The sequence below is a fragment of the Hippocampus guttulatus genome, chromosome 10 (assembly GCF_054856545.1).
Source record: "Hippocampus guttulatus isolate MCC_2025c chromosome 10, RoL_Hgut_1.0, whole genome shotgun sequence".
Lineage (NCBI taxonomy): Eukaryota > Metazoa > Chordata > Actinopteri > Syngnathiformes > Syngnathidae > Hippocampus > Hippocampus guttulatus.
The window spans coordinates 17916413-17932700 of NC_141270.1; positions in this window are offsets into that span (position 1 = coordinate 17916413).

Here is a 16288-nt window from a genome sequence, read left to right on the forward strand (position 1 = left end):
CGAGCCTGGCCGAGCCCAGAGGCCTGCAGCTCACATTCAGCAGTGTGACCCAGACTTGCCTGCACTTCAACTGCCTACTCGCTGGGGGCGAGTCAAGCAGCCGCTGGGGCGTGGGGCCTCCAGCTCCAAAGCTACACCCTTCAAATCCCTGGGAAGTGTGGGAGGTAACCCTGACTGGCTCGAACTGTCAAGTAGCCAGCCAGAGGAGAGGAAGGAGGGGTGGCAGAGGCCAGGAGTAGAGTCGAGGAGAAAAGAGAGGAGGAAGATGACAAGGAGGTTAGGTGTGAGCTATCTGGGGAGATGCTTGTCCAGCGATTTATTGCGGGCAGCTGAGTGGGAGCTCACTGAATGTTACCTTTATCTTACCAAGACCTTCTGCACAATTATTGGCTTTCAAGTTGGTGGGAATACTTTTCTTGGATGGGTTTTTTGTGGAAGAACTTGCACAGAACCCTTACATCAGGGGTGTCCAAAGTTTTTTTGGTATGGGCCAAAAACAGAAAAATAAGCAAAGGCTCGGGCCACACACAAGAGGCGACATATTGACACATGCTCGTTCGGCACCTGTGTACGATGCGTAGCTCTGATGCTTAGTCTCATAGTGCCGACGGTCATGATACTACTTCACGGCAAAATCTTCATCGTAAATCAAACAGACACACTTTCCTTTGATTTCTTTGAATAAATATTCATTTTCCCACCGTGTTTGAAATCTTTTGCACTCACTTGCTATCTTTCGTTTCTTTGGTGCTGCCATTTCTGGTGAATCCTAGTAAATGTTTTTCTTTGCTTAATTTTGTTTAGTGGAGAAGCACCTTTTCCGTTACTGGATCCATTTAGCGTTGAAACTGAGAAGTTCAACAGAGTTGAGGTCAAGCGCCATGTGCGGGCCATATTCAACTATATTTTCAGAATTTGCTGCGGGCCAATAAAAACAGACCACTGGGCCGCAGTTGGCCCGCGGGTCGTAGTTTGGACACCAGCCTTACATGATCAAGCACCTTTGGGATAAACAACAATATGGTGTGCCTGGAGGCCCTCTCTCAGGTCAAATATCAGTGTCCTATAACTTCATAAATGTAATTCTCGATGAAAGGAGAAATATTCTCACAGGCACACCCAAACAGAAAGTCTCGGACAGAAGAGTGGTCGCTGTAATCACTCAAAAAGAGGACCTGAGTACCTTCTTCCATTTTCACTTCCTGTATGTATGGCGATCTTGAGGCGGAATACTTTTGTCTTCATTATGTCATAGCTCACACTCACATGTGTGCACGCTCAATTATGGAGCCCAATGAAGGGACATTGCAATCATTCTGCCTGTTGTTCAAAACACGTATGCCGTGAACTAACAGTATTATTCGTATAACTGTAGCCGTCATTGCAAGGATGTCAACAGTACACACAGCATCAGTGACATCTCCAACGCACTTCAAACAAAAACAGAAAGTCCAACGGACGCGCAACGATTTGTTTTAATGTTACATGTCAGCATTACTATTTGGGTGTTTGCCTGTGATATTTGTATGCAGAAAGATGTGTGATTGCACACGGTGTGTATATCCCCATGCCAGAAGTGTCACACACACTTGTACATCTCTATTAGTGAGATGGTGTCACTGAGTTCCTGCCCAGTGATGGCAGCCCATTATTGAGCCTTTGAGAGGCAAAGCGGCTGATAAATTCCAATTCTTTGTGTAATTGTCTCATGGAACTGAATACAAATCCCTGCTGTTTACGATTCATCATGTTTTATTTATTTATTTTTATTTCCTTTCTGCAACATCTTTTATTAGTTTTGCACTCAGTGGCAAGATTTAATTTCTGCAGGAGGGGACAGTGTCAGCTTGATGATCATTATTGAGAATGTGATATTACATGAGACGAAATAAAATCGATAGTGCATTAAAGAGACAGATTAGGAGGGGCGGAAGGTTCATTTACAAGTGTAAAGACATCAGCAGCTAATGCTCTGCATCTCCATATAACAATATAATACTGCCCCCGCTTTGCACAAGAGTGCTTCAGGAGGGTGTTAAGAAAAAGTGCATGGAGCCAAAGGAATATGTGACCATGAATAAGTTGCATTGAACAGCAGGACTCTAAGGCAGGAGTTATGAAACGTAAAACCTACAGGCTAAATTTGGGACTACACCTGAGCACTCAAAGAAAAATAAAAAAATAATACAGGTACCCTGCAGTTATGTGTTGTCTCGAGTGCTGCCAGTGTTGCTCTGACTGTGTATAGGCTAAGTCCTTACAGAACACTGCAGCTTGAGTTCCAACCAGAAGAAAACAGAGCATATAAATTTCCCCAGTGTGGGACAAATAAAGGATATCTTATCTTATCTTATATTCCTCCAATACAAGTCATCAAATAGGTTCGGAATAAATTAAACAACGGCAGGCGGGTGATCCAATGGCTAGCGCATCGACCTCACAGTGCAGAGTTTGTAGGTTCGATCCTAGCTCCGGCCTCACTGTGTGAAGTTTGCGTGTTCTCCCCAGGCCTGCGTGGGTTTTCTCCGGGTACTCCGTTTTCCTACCACATTCCAAAAACATGCATGGCAGGCTGATTGAACACTCAAAAATTGTCCCTTGGTGTGAGTGTGAGCGTGGATCGTTGTTCATCTTTGTGTGCCCTGCGATTGGCTGGCAACCGGTTCAGGGTGTACCCCGCCTACTGCCCGAAGACAGCTGGGATAAGCTTCAGCACCCCCGCGACCCTTGTGAGGATTAAGCGGATCAGAAAATGAATTCATGAATGAATACATTAATCAAATAGAACTGGAATATAAACCTTGTAGGTATTTATGAAAAAATATGAAGCTTCAAATTTCACTTTTTACTTCATGAACCAGAATTGCAGATTGCACCACAAACTGTTTTCCAGCCATTCGCAGGGCACACTTTGAGACGAACAACCCCACTTTCCCACATCCATACTGAGGGGGAACCGATCCCATGCTGCCTGCACACAAGTCAAGCAAGTGTACCACTACACCAACAGCTTGATAGCTGTATGCTAAACTAAACGGTACATGTTTTTTTGGGGGGCACAATAGAGAGAGAGAAAAACAAAACAAAACAAGGAAACAAACCTCAGTGGAAACAACATAAAGTCAAACAATGACCAAAAAACAAACAAACAAAAAAACATCTAAGATCTTAGAATTTCATTCCCCTCAACTTGTCACATTGCAGGTGATGCATTGTAGATTTGATTGAAATAGTCAATCAAAAAAAAAAAAAACGATGAACAATCAACTCATAGATGATGCTCCTTCATCCGGAAAACTGTGTGATAGTGTTCAAACTAGAGCCTTTAAAGCTTGGTTTGAGATATATAAAAAGTGTTAGCTTGGTTAGCTTGTTTTTACACATGTAAAACCTTAAAGTTTGTGAAAATATTGCTTGTAAAATTAGTTTTGAGGCTGAAACTGATTTATAAAAAATAAAGTCTATGTTTTTTCACCTCCTTGGAGCCAATTGTGTTTGACTTTAAAGGTTTCACTGTAATTAATAAACAGCTGTGCAGTATCCTACATTTCTGATCATGATGATGTTTCAATATATCCAACATGCTGAGCTATGTATTACATATCGCCTTGGATTAATTTGGTCACTGACTCTACTGTATATGTAACCGTTGCATGCACAAAAACAGAAATTGTTTGCGTTGTAAATCACTCTATGAATAAATGACAAAGAAAACCATCCACTTTCGTTGCCTCAAGCCACCAATGTTGGTGCTTGAAAATAATTTTGATTTATGATAATGGACAGTCAAGAATATGAACATCCCCACAAAATGAGTGACTAACAGCAGAGACGAAAGGGCGGAAGATGAAATTAGCTCTAATGATAATAATGGCTTGTCTATTTGGAGTTGACATGTTGAGTCACTCTGTGACCTGTCAAGTTGCATCCGTTTTCATCAGTGCAAGAAACGTGATCTAGACTTCATTCCCTTTTCATTTTTCATTGCCCCCAGTTATTTACAGTACATCCCATGTCTGATTCTGACAATATCTTAATCGCATCCAGGGTGCGTTGCCTCAGCACAAAGCTACAGTGAAATGAAGGCAGTAGTTTGATTGTGTTAGAAGGTACATAACGGAAGAGAGGTCCAGTACAGGTGGGTGCCGAGTCCCTAACATCTGACTTATGAACATTCGTATATACGAGCAAACACTGAGTGATGTCTATAAATATCATAAATGTGAGTAAAATTATGAGTGTGTGTGTGTGGGGGGGGGTTGTTTTGTAGGTTATTCACTTGAGAAAAAATCGTGATATGTGGGTTACAGGTATGGATTGTTTTTGACAAATTTACACAGTGGGACCTTGAGTTACGTACCATTTTCGATATGCGAACAGTCTTGGCATGGGCAAGCGGATGGATCTTTGTTGTAATTCTTCTCTTGCTGCGTAACCATCATTGGCAACATGCATAATGCATTGCTTTGATCTGAAAACTATCCCTCTGCGCCTTAAGGCAGAATATGTTGCATAAGTCGGCGGAAGTTCCAATTCCACATGTATGATCATCCATCCATCCAACCATTATCCAAACTGCTTATTCTAATTAGGATAGTGGGCGTGCTGGAGCCTATCCCACCTGTCTTCAGGCAGTAGGCATGGTACACCTAGAACTGGTTGCCAGCCAATCGCAGGGCACACAGAGACCAACAACCATTCACACTCACAATCGCACTGATGGACTATTTTGTACATTCAATTGACCTACCATGCACATATTTGGAATGTGACAGGTACCCAGAGAAAAACTCATGTGAGCACGAAGAGAACATGCTAACTCCATGCAGGAAGGTGGCAGATTCGAAACCTGGATCACTATACTGTGACGCGGTTGTGCTAACGCTAACCAGTCGGCACCATGCCGCCCCATTAAGATAAGATAATAGGACAAGAAAATATTTTTTTGTCTCACAATGGACAAATTCGCAATTTACAGCAGCATAATTTTGAAAAGAAGAAAGCAGAAAAGCAAAAAGTATTTGCATGCACGAAATAAAAAAAACTAACTGTACACATTACAGAGTGAAATATAAAATATAAAATAATCACAATCATTCAGTCATAAATCACTGTTGCGTTTCTGACGTACGAAAATCATCTAATTTCCGTCACAGAAAAATATCAGGATGTCCATAGTTCACCAGACAGAATCGAATTCCAGATGAGAATTGACAAAATGTTTATTGTCACAAAAACGCAAGACCGACAAAGTACAAAAAAGATGATGGTGACAATACACCAGGCCAAAATGAGACAAACCAAAAATACTTGCAAAAGGCAAGGCCAACTATAAATGAAAATGGATCACAAAAAGACAAGAAAGTCCAAAACGCACATAATATAAACGGAGAATATCGCTCGAAGCAAAAACACTACTTACCTAAGGAAAAAGCAAAAACGTGACGAGAGACTATGAGGTAGGAACAAGAAGTGTCTAGAAAATAAAATCACTTGGTACGAGTCATGAGTAAGGCTGAATAACCCGACATCGAGCTGTCCGTGTGGAGTGCTTCAGCTGTCAGCTGATTCCAGTGCGTGACAGGTGCGCCTCTGAAGGGAACGCCCTCCACTCCAGCCGGAACTGAAACGTAAACAACACGGAAACATGACCAAAAAAATCTTGTTGTTATGTCACGTAATAAAATGAGGCAACATCTCTAACACAATTAGATAAATGACTTGAGCTAGGTCATTGTGTCGCTGTGACATTTCTCAGAGCACTGCATTTTTGGATCCATCTGCACCCTTGCACACATATCAGTTCACAACAGTTAAGAATATGAAGTCAAATGTGGAAAGATACCAACGTGTTGTTCAGGTTCGGTGGTGGTCCTATGTGGGCAGGGCTAAATAGGGTATGTTTTGGAAAGGACAGACCTAATTCTGCATCTGGCAAAAACGAGCTCCACACGGCTGTCTGGCATTCATGAAATAGTTACACTGAGAATATACAGTCGTCTAGTAGTTACTGATAATATTGTGGGCATTAAAGATAAAAAGACCTGGTGAAAGTTTTCAATTCTGTAAATTGCTATTACTTCATTGTTGAATCAAACATCCTGAAAAAAGAGGCGCTAAGTTTGCAGTGACTCGGCCAAACAAGTCTGTGTACAGCAAAGAGAGGGTCAATTATACAGGAATTACTCAAATAATGACAATGTTTAGAATGGATTGAAATCCACATAGTTCTCTCCACAATACGTAAACGTCAAAATAAAGTGATGTGTGAGACAGATATCAGACAAGCTTATTGAACGAGTAAGTATCGGTGAGTGCCGACGGTTTTCCTGTCAAATGTGATTTATTCTGGATGAAGGGAACGGCACTAAAAACCATCAAGCTATCACTATTAAAATGCCTGATGATGAAACGACGTCACATTCCTTCCTCAGCCCACTTGCACCTTTATAATTAAGTTCACATTCAAGCAACTGTTCACGTGAGCACAGTTGTGTCTATTCATTATGCATCATTTCCTTTTATATTTATATCTCATGAGTAATGTTTTGTGATTTGGATCAAAACTGCATCTAACTAAGGCATGATGAACTTCTGGCAATAATTTTTGAGATTTGAGTCGGAGTGGAGATAATAATTCCGTAGATAATATATGAATTTGGACCCCTTTGTCATTGGCATACCGGGTTGTAAATATTGGTGTACTTTGCTCCAGTTGGCACCTGATTTACGGTACCCCATGGCAGAACCTTGAGTGCATGCAGTGCGAGTTGGTATTTAGCAGAGCCTTCGGTGCATTTACAACAGCAGCAGGTGTCGGCTCTCACGTCTGATCCCTCTAAATCAGACAACCGCGGATGAGAAGCGAAGGGAGGGATGGCGTAAGAGGGAGAGAATCATCTGGAGGGAATCCAGAAGAGATGAGCTGACTGACAATCGTGTGGCATGACTTGTGCATAGAAGTTGTAGGGACTGAAAAGACACAGCTGTGAAACAGCTTGAACACACTTATCATATACGGTTAGTCCTTTGTCATCACCTTCTCGTGTAAGTTACTGGGGAAATCTGTTTCACAGCCGCAGCCAGTCTCTCACATCAATTACTTTAAATAATAGAAAATACAGCCAACATAATAAAAAATCACTATGTGAGCCCCCTGTTGTCCCCGGAGACACAAGCTCTCAGATCTACTTTGTCAGTTCTGGGTTTGAGAAGCCACTGGGCCTGTGGAGGTCACAGAGCTCAGGCCTCATCAGCGGGGCTAATTTGATTGTGGCAGAACAATGTAGTTGAGCCCTATCCGGGCTGACTGACGAGTTGCATACTAATGCTTCTGGAGACACGCGCAGCTCGAAGCATAAAATAAGGGAGAAAGGGGTGTTCTGGCCTTTGCTTTACGCATAAAATCAGCTCGTTTCTGTATTCTGTTTTCAGAAGGTTCTGCAATGGATTTAGTCAGTTTTGCTCCGCTAGGCTGTAACGACTTGGCTAAGAAATTGGATGGTGGACCAGATAATATGGAAAACAGCATTGGTGTAACTTGCATTGGTGTTTAACTCTGACTTATGCATCGCTGAGATGATTCACACAGGGTTGCTTCTCAGTTTCCTCTCAGTACCTGACAAAGTCAACACAAAGTAATTCATAATGCGTCACTCTCAAGATCAGCAGCAAAAGGGGAATAATAAAGGCACACAGTTTTAACTTGTAGGGGGAAGCGTCACGTTGATAGTTGTCAGGATAAAATATCAAAGTTAGTTTGCAACCAGGTTCAGCGTCTTGACGCCTGATTGGGGTTGACGAATAATGAACACAACAGCACATCATGATTGCACATTGCTGGCTGAGAAGTGTGCATACTAATGGTTCGTGTAGCTTAGCATAACCCCCACAGTCCCACAGCGAGGCATACTAATGTTGCAGAGGCCAAATCTAGCCCTGCTGCACCAAAGAGCATACTAATTGCCAGGGCTGCCCTTTTTCTGTGACCTTGACAGGTCACTTAGCAGTGTGATCAGTCCCTGACTCTTAATAAAGACAATTTAACAGGATGAGACATGAGGGCACGGAGCTTTCTCCTGCTTCTCACTCACTTTTAGGAGAAGAGAATAGTAGCGGCCTGCAGAGTATGCTTTACTGGTACAATTAAATCTAGACATAAAAATTACGCATACAGAGATAATGTATACAGTATTCATATACCGTATTTTTCGGATTATACGTCGCTCCGGATTATAAATCGCACCAGCCAAAAAATGCATAATTAAGAAGGAAAAAACATATATAAGTCACACTGGAGTATAAGTCGCATTTTGGAGGTAATTTATTTCATCAAATCCAATACCAAGAACATAGATGCCATCTTGAAAGTCAATTTAAAATAAAAATAAAATAAACAACACGCTGAATAAGTGTACGATATGCTAACGTTACATGACACATACACCACGAGCTGAAAACATGCCTGTTACGTTCAAGTAACATATTAAGAGTTATTCAGATAACTATAGCATAAAGAACATGCTAACAAGTTCACCAAACCATCAATGTCACTCCAAATCACTAAATCCAATGAAATCTTCTTCCTCTGTGTCACTTTAAAACAACTCCACCAACTCCGGAGGTAGAAGATGCAGCGCTTCCTCTTCTACGTCGCTTACGTCAGACTCATCGTGGTTTTATCAATACAGGTCTAGAGCAACCTATTGTGGTTTAATGTGAAAATAACATGTGAAATGATATAATAATGTGATAATAATTTCACCCATAAATTGCTCCAGAGTATAAGTCGCACCCCCAGCCAAACTACGAAAAAAACTGTCACTTATAGTCCGGAAAATACGGTATATATAAAAAGCATTTTGTTATTTACAAATACGTAACTATATTAGTAAAATGTTCATGCCTTGCATACACACACACACAAACTTATTTCTGATACACTCTCCATTTCTATCGCTCTCTTTCCTACAATGGCGTTGAACACAGGGTGGTATAGCAGGTGGGAAAACGTTGGATAATTACCTCATGTTTGGAGCTCCCCAGGAGTCGGTGTGTTACAGGTGTTAAAGAGAACAGTTGGAAGGATAACAACAACACTTATTATGCTGGCATGTCCGCAATGATATCTTGCTTTTTCTGTTTACCCTCCATCATTTACCTTTAGATTCCTCTAGCAAATAAAGTAGAACAAATATTCATTGTTTGGCTGTGTTCATGCAAATCAAGGAACAAAATGTGTGACAAAATTCCTCAGCAAAACAAACAAAAGAAAGCACTAGACCACCCTGCTCTTGACCTCTAACAGTAGATTAGTGCAAAAGGGCTGAACTGAGCCAACAGTAACATCCGGTTGCCCATCCGTCCAGGTCTATAACCAGGGAAGAGCATCCATGGTGGATTAGCTGGTAACCTCAGTCAATCCCCATGCAGAACAACAAGAACCCACATCACCACCACCTCCTTACACCCCCATCCCTCTTTACACCAATCTCTCTGTGCCAGAGCCAGGCTTTTCTGACTGGGCTGCAAGCTTGGCCAGAGCCCTCAAGTCTCAGGAGCCTCCACCACGCTCCGCTTTAGCCTCAGCTGTTGGAGATGTTGTCCCTAATTAACAGGGGATTAAGACATCATCTCGGCTTGTAATACAGCCTGGTTGGGAATTCCAATATGGGACACTGAGGGCAGAACAAAAGGGGGGGGGGGGTGACTGGATTGGACTGGGTAGGAAGGTTGGGAGGGAGAAAACTAGTGCCATTTAGCAGCTCAGTAAATTACTCTTGACCCGAAGGGCTGAGGGGAGTCTATCGGCATGGCAAACCTGCTGCCAATTACAGCTCAGCCCTGCCAAAAGTATTATTGGATGGAGGGCAGGGGCAAGTTGGAGGGTGAACTCATTTGTCTGTGTGTGTGTGTGTGTGGGGGGGGGGGGTGCAAACATAACATGGAAGTGGGGCTAATTTTAATGACCTTGCGCCATGTTATTTTGTGTCAGCACATGTTTGCACATTTGTCATTAAACTATTAAAATGATTCTTTGGAGCCTAAATTCTAAATTTAAGATTTTCCCCTGAAGAGTCACTCATGCCTCTTTGTCTGCTAATGCTTTGCATGAATTGACAACTGCTCATTGACTGTACTGAAAGTGACCAGAATCAGTAGCAACACACATGTGTCACACACACACACACACACACACACACACACACACACACACACACACACACACACACACACACACACACACAGAGTGTTTGATGGCAGGTTGAACTGTACAGTAGTTACATAAACCAGACTTCTAAGTATCAAGTGTGCATGTTGAGTCTCTGCAAGCAAACATGCAACAATCAAAAACTGAGATGTCAAAATAAAAACTCTTGCATACAAGATAGAATTTGAAAAAAAGTGGAAAAGCCAATGTTTCTGTGTTTGTGTGCCCGTGTTTGTGAGGGAGGAATAGTTGGCTATCACTTTGTGCCCTGCTATCAACTGAAAACCAATCTGCCCTTTGCCTCTGGTCAGATAGGAAAGGCTCCCGCAAGCCTGTGACCCTGAACAGGGTTTGGCTGGGTTTGCTAATGGTTCACTTCGCATTCACAGTGGCATTATTGTATCCAACTAAACGTTACCCAGTAAAGAGATTCTGCATGAAATAGTGTTTGTTTAAAATCAAATCATTGTAAACAATGATGCTATCTGCTGAGTTGCTTCCATTCATCCTTTTTTGAATCCGTTTATCCTTATGAGGGTCGGGGGCGTGCAGGAACCTATCCCAGCTGTCATCGGGCAGTTGACGGGATACTGACCACCATGTCCCCCTCTGAGTTTCATAATTATGCTAATATAATATGATGGAACTTAATCTTAACTTTCTAAAACGTTATCATGATGCGTAACCACGATCACACACAGGGTTATACAGAGATTTTGAATGACTAAACTGTTATGAAAATTTGTGTTCCTGTCCACGCTCATTTTGACAGTTTGGGGTTCCTTTGAAAAATGGTCCAGAATGTAACTCTTAAAATTATTTTTGGTCTGCTGTTTAACACACACCAGTGTTCGGGTGTGAGCATTCATACTTAATCAAGCAAACTCTTGTAAGAGAGCAATCAGACTGTTTTTACAGAACCAGAAGTGTCAAGTATAAACATGGGCTGAATTCTGCTATTCAGAGGTGATTGTCCGTTACATTGAAGAATGTTTTTTTTTTCCGTTACCTAAAAAAACCCAATACAGTACAAAAATATTGTTTTATACTTTTGTCATAGCTTAAAATTCCCAGTACCGTAAAATTCATTGTAAATAAATATAAAAAAAGAAAATAAGCTTGAAGCTGTTCATCCAAATTTACCTTGTAGGTGTTTGGGAGGGAGGGATTAATGTGTGCATCGAGGCTCGTTCATGAGCCACAACATTTATGATTCCTTTTCTCACCTCCGATAAGATTAGATGCCATAGATAAGAGCTTTACGAAAAAAAAAGGATAAATAAAATAAAAACTGTCTCCTGCACCAAGAACAGCATGGCTGCAAGACATTTGTGACTCTTGTCACGTAGCGAGGTGGTGGGAGACCCCAAAAAGCAGGCAAGAGGGAGGAGCAGGGTGTACTTGACAAATTGTATTAAAACAGAGAAAACTAAATCCAAAACAAACAAAGTCCAAACTATCAAACAAAAACCATGGCAGAAGCTCAAAACTAACAGTAACAGAAACATGACCTGAACATGACCTGGATATGACGGAGTACTTTTATACAACAAATTACAGAATGACCAACAGGTGTGCAGCTGCAGGGGGAGCCCTTGTGACCAACAGGTGCCACCTGTTGGTCACAAACCGAAACATGACAACTCTAGTGAAAACGGCACCTATAAATATAAATAAGTTGATACCAGAGTTGGGCATTCTGTCAATACTAATGGAAGGTCCATCATCCCGTTTGCTGAAGCAGGATGAGGAAATGATGTACTAAGCACTGACGGAAGTGGGTTTTCGTCCATCTGTGTAATCATCACTAACCGGGACAAGTCGCGACCGACCTCTCAGTCCGTCATTGACGGACGCCCATTTCGCTGATGACTGGGAACACACCCCGCCTGTCTCGCGTGTATTTGTGGCGGTCCTGAATACAGGGGCTCTGTTTGAGTGCACTGTATTGACTATACTGTATATGAAAATGCTCCCTGTACAGTAGGTGGCGGTATGGACCGAATAGCTAGAATAACCAAATGAATTCAGAGGAGAAGGAGAAAGATTTATAGAACTCAAAGGTCTGTGGGCACTGCTAGAAAGGTGACTTGCTTTCTTATGTTATGCACCTCACCCTCGACGGGGGTGTAACACCATACATTGCTTTTGATGGAAGACATCCCTGGTAACAGCGCCGCCATCATGACTGGCACCTTGCCGCCTGTTTTTCCCTGCTCTAGTCTACTGTAAATTTGTTTTTGAAAAAAACATCAGCACCCATCTGAAAGCACCTGGCCAGACTGTGTCTGTTGATGGTACTACAGCGCTGTTTAATTCTGGAACTGACGGCATTTTGAAAGGACTAGACACTATTTTTGTCTGTTGAATCCGGAGTCCTTTGGCTCCGGCTCCATGATGGAAGATATGTAGTAAAGAGAGGGGTTTGTGCAATATTGCGAGGCCCCTGGGCTGAGTTTGGAGGAGAACCATGTCTTGTCAAACAGACTTCATCAAAACATTGAGATTTTTGATGTTTTGATGCAATGCTGGGTTTGAACACTCAACCAAAGTTATGTTTTTTATGGAGGGGACTGGTGCTACCCAAACTGTGTGTTGTTGTTGGTGTTATTGTTTTCACTCAGAAGATACAAATGTTTATACAGCTGACTCTAGAGCTCTTTGAAGATAATTTAGAAGTCAAAAAGCAAAAAAAAAAAAAAAAAAATTTTTTTTTTTTTAAACAAACTAAACAAAACAAAGCTGTGGAGCATGTTTTGTGGAGAACCAGAAACACCACTGGCCAATTGCCACTCCAATCATTTCTATGGTTTTACAATAATTGTCAAGTTAAGAAATTTTCCCCTTAGGGTGGTACTTCATGCATTTTGTTAGTTTTTGTGCAACACCTTCATGCTGGTGCTGGGAGTTTGTAAATGGCGGTGGCCAACCTGCCACTTTTTCTGTCGCTGATGTAAACTGATGCAATCTTTACTCAAGTCAAAGCAACCGAAAAAGAAAAAAACAAGGAGGATGAGTGTCCACTATGAATAGCAACACACACACTGTTTGGTGGCAGGTTGCACGATGGTTTCATAAACCAGACCTAATAATTGATGACACCGCTGGATAACGTTCAACTGCATATGTTTGTGAGTGTCTTTGAAAGGATAGAAACCAAAGAAAAAGTGAGATGGCTACACTATATGAGAATGAGAACGTGTGTAATCTGTGAGTGAACAAAAGTGGAGAAGACGGTTGTGCGCCCCCGTGTGTGTGTGCGTGTGTGTGCCCGCATATCCCCGTAGGTGTGTGTTGTAGCTGTTGAAAATGATGGAGGACTTGAATAAGAACCCAATGTTCTTACACACTGCTGATTAGCACATATAGGATAACAAATCAAGGCAGCGAGATATGCAAAAATACAGTTTTGTAATTTTACCAGTCCATACTGCCAAGCTCCTAGCTAAGAGGCTTTCTAGACACAACAATTTATTTTGTGCTACTGTGACGTTAACACAATTTTGGGGGGAAAAAAAAAAACTTTTATTGATAACTGTTCACAATGAGCTGCAAAAAGATGGTAATTTGAATAGTATTTCTACTGCTTGTCCTCTTATGTATTATTCTCATTGTATTTATTAGTGGCCAAAATGGCACAACTTTTATTGAGCGTAAAGGGCCCGAATGGGCGGTCCTATCCTGTCCTATGGTTTTGTTGGTCAGGCAGAGCTTTGTTTTGTTGTATCAGATGACACATTTGACACTTAAAAATGACATTAATGCCCTGCGATTGGTTGGCAACAAGTTCAGGGTGTCCCCCGCCTACTGCCTGAAGACAGCTAGGAGAGGCTCCAGCATGCCCCGCGATCCTTGTGAGGATCAAGCAGATTAGAAATTGGATGGATGGATGGAAATGACAGTAAAAATCATCAAATTAGATGTTTTTTTCTGCATTTAATCCAGAATCATCAAAATAACAGGTTATTTAAATCCATGATGGATTTTTTTTTATTGTTTAAAATCATTAGCGCTTCATTTAAAAGATTATTTACTTTGCTTGCTATTGTGTTTCAAGTGTTGATGCCTCTTGATATTATTCATAGTTCCTTGTTTTGTAAGCATTTCCATGATTTTATTTTTGCCCTTAATCTTTTTTTTTTTTTTTGCGTTTTTGGACTTTTGACATTGCGTTTTTGTATTCTCTGTGTTTCCTTCTTCCTTGCCTTTTGCAAGTGCTTTTTGTTTATGCATTGCTTTTCCTGACTCCTTGCGACCAGCGATTTCGTGTTGCATTTGTCGGTGCGCTTCTGTAAATTGATATTTTTGTTATTGCACTTTGAGCCTGCATTTCCGGAATCCAAAACATTATTTGATTCGGTTCAGAACCTGACAAAATGTTTGGCTGAGCTTAAGGCAGGGGGAGACAAGTGTATTTGATGAGCACAATTGGTTCAAAATGTAGTTCAATACACCTCGGGGACTGCTTTCTAATTCTTGTCCAGCTAATGCTGCATGCTTTGCATTTGGGTTCGCTCGTTTCTACAGCACAATTTACAGCATATCAACTTTTGTGGTGCATCAAATTTTTAGATTTCATAAATGTTGCTGAAAAAAAATCTTAAGACTTGCTAGAATGGTAGAATGATGGTGATATTAGTATAAATGTTCCAGTCACCAAAGCTACGTTGTCCTTTTAAAAGTGAATAAGTAGCTCCAACAAATGGAACCTATGTTAGTAACTGAGGCCTGGACTTTATGTTTCTACTGCAAGTCAGACAAGGCCGTCAGAGAGGACTGTCTCTAATTTTTCAAAGAAACAAAAGGTATGTAAAGCCAACTGGAAAAATGTGTACCAAAGAAATATTTAAGATCGATGGACGGCCATACAGACAGGAAAAAAAAGCACATTGCTGAGAAAGACTTACTTGTAAAAGACACAGTGATCACATACTGTAGACCAGGGGTGCCCATTACGTCGATCCTGATCTACCGGTAGATCTAAGACAGGTCCCAAGTAGATTTGAGGAGTGTCGAGGAGAAAAAAAAACAAAACAACCAGTTGTGTGTCTTTGTACATGTTAGTAATATATATTTTTTGAGTTAATGTACGCTGCACCCTAATCATCCTATCAGTCTCATTTTCACAAAAAAAAATTTAAAAATAAAATAAAGCAGGTAAATCTTGAATTTACGGTGGCGCATGATTACGTCACTGGAAGTTGTTAGCGCTCAGCAGTCAGCAATTGCAGCTTGTGATCAGAGTTTTTGCGCTCTATCTTTTATCATCATTATTCTCATTCAGAGTTTGCTTCGTGTACAATTCACCGAGGGCACGGGCAAAGAATAGGAATCTAGGAGGGCCCAGGGAAGCACTTGAAAATGGTACGTGTGCGCTACGATAGTTAACAGGCTGCAAAAGTGCATCGCATGCCTCCGTTTCAGGCTGTTTCTCATCATGGCGTGCGTGTGTGTGTGTGTGTGCGCGCACGTGCCGGTAAGGGTAGATCCCGGGAGGTTAGTTGATCGAAAAGTAGATCTTGGGTCCAAAAAGTGTGGGCATCCCTGCTGTAGACCCTGTAACGGTAACCAGAGGAGCGCGCAGGCCACCTGCTTGTGGTGGATTTAATGTGCATTCAAAGCAGTGTCTCATCACTCCATCCTGTCTGTTTGATACTGCCTAGCTTAACTTTTGTGTGTGCGTGTGTTTCTTCTTTTGATTTTTCACTCTCCCTCTCACTTGCTCTGTCTGTTTTTGCATGCTCTTCCCTTTTGATTGTCCCCTCTTTACCATCTCACAGCACACAAACGACAGGGATTTTTTTTTCCTTCATGTACGAGGCCCACAAACATTGCCATTTGCATGACAATCTCCACTTGTTTTTCTGCTTAGATGGAATTCACAGTATGGTGCCAGCATGACTGAGACATTGCTATGTATATCAGAGTGTCGAAGAGAGGGAGCGGGTGAGAGAGAAAGAGAGAGAGCATTTATGGTTGAGTGAGGAGGAGGGACAAAAATACACATTTTGATGTACAAATGCTCCTATGAAGATAGTAGTTGGCACATGTGCATGCACACACACACACTCCACTCTG